Below are 1,871 nucleotides of genomic sequence, written 5' to 3' on the forward strand. Positions count from 1 at the left end.
GACTGAAAGACGTGAAGGGAAATTCAAGCCTCGCGTCGCAGTATCGGAAGATTTTGTGGCAGGATTTGAGTGAGGCAGGAAGCATCAAAAGAAGATGGGAGGAACACAAAGAGTCACTGTCCCAAAAGAGAGCTGGTCAGCATTCAGCCACTGCAAGTGGTAGCGTGTGGTCAAGAGCCGATGGTTTTGGAGGAAGTCCAGGCTGCACTGGCGCCATTATCTGAAAGCAAGCTCCACACTGGAGGCCATCGCTTGTTGAGGTTGGGGGATTTGGAAGATAGCTATGCAGACACCTGACAGGAAGAGATGGGTATCTATGCCCATTCCAAAGAAAGGTGTGCTAGTCTGGGTACTTTAGAGAAGCAAATCCACAGAAACTCATGTATTAGAGAGAGTTTTATATAAAGATTAAGTGCACATCAAGAAAACACCCCAACCCAGTGCTGCCCAAGTCCAACATTAACCCATATGTCCGACACCAGTCCGCAAAGTTCTCCTCCATCTCACAAAACACACACAATGACACCGACTGCAGGAGGAAAGCCGAATCAATGAACGTGTAAGCATCTCAGCGCTGGCAGGGAGGGGTCTCCACACGGCTGCCCCAGCACCCAGGGCTGCATCGGGGTAGGTCCATGTGGCTTCTCCTCAGGGACTGTCTTGTAGGAAAAGAGCCTTGCCAGCTGAAGCAGGGAACTGGCCAAGGCAGCTGCACCCTGGTCCAACCATCACAAAGCAGACCTGAGAACTAGAAAGGCGAAGCTCACCAAGCCATTTATCCCTCCGCCCTTCAATTACCCCCACATGTGTTTATCGGCCAGGTCGGCACAATAAACTAACTGCCTCAAAAGGTAACCCAACAGAATTCACATTAATGTCACATGTAGGTAAGATTTTGCTGGCGAACCACAGAGAGCTGCCGGAAATGCACGCCTGCTTCAGGAGAGGACTCTCCTTGACAAGGAGTATCCTGGCTGACGTCGGATAGATTTTGGCTGAAAGCATCGAACACCAGAAAGCTCTCAGCTTGTGTTTTATTGACTGTGCAAAGGCATTCAACTGCGTGGACATCGGTACCAACTATGAGTCACCCGGAGAAGAATGGGCAGTGTGGGACACGTCACCATGCTCCTGCTGAGCCTGTACCCAGATCAAGAGATAATTGTGGGAATAGAACAAGGGAATGCTTCACGGTTTAAAATCAGAAAAGGTGAACGTCAGGGTTGGGTCCTCTCACCATACTTGTTCTCTCTGCGTGCTGAGCAGATCATCGGAGAAGCCGCACTGTGTGAAGAAGAGTGTGGTATCAGGATCGGAGGAAGACCTACTAGCAGCCTGTGATACGCACAGGACACAGCCTTGCCTGCTGACGAAGGTCGAGGATTGCGGCCTGGAGTATGAGAATCACAACTCATGTTAGAGAAAACCGCAATCCTCAGAGCTGGACCAGCCAGTAGCATCGTGATAAACGGGGAAAAAAAGGGAGGTCGTCAAGGATTGTTGTCTTGCTTGAATCCACGTCAGGGCTCACGGAAGCAGCCGTCCAGACACCAAGCGGCACATTGTGTTGGGAAAATCTGCTGCACAGGGTTGAAATGTGACACTGCTGTTTTGAGGATGGAGGTGTGCCCGGCCCCAGCCATGGTGCACGCAGCACCTCGTGCGCCCGTGAAAGGTGGGCACTGAACAAGGGAGACCGAGGAGTTGATGCGTTTGAGTGACGGGCGGTGCCACGTACCACCAGGAAGAGACACAAATCGGTCTTGGGAGAAGTGCAGTCAGAATGCCCCTTAGGGGCCAAGGTGGGTGAGGCTGCGTGCACACGGTTTGAACATGTCCTTGGGGACAGCAGTCCCTGGAGGAGGACCTCC

The sequence above is a fragment of the Echinops telfairi genome, unplaced genomic scaffold (genome assembly GCF_000313985.2).
Source record: "Echinops telfairi isolate 266 unplaced genomic scaffold, ASM31398v2 ScPeMD7_1;HRSCAF=3_0, whole genome shotgun sequence".
Lineage (NCBI taxonomy): Eukaryota > Metazoa > Chordata > Mammalia > Afrosoricida > Tenrecidae > Echinops > Echinops telfairi.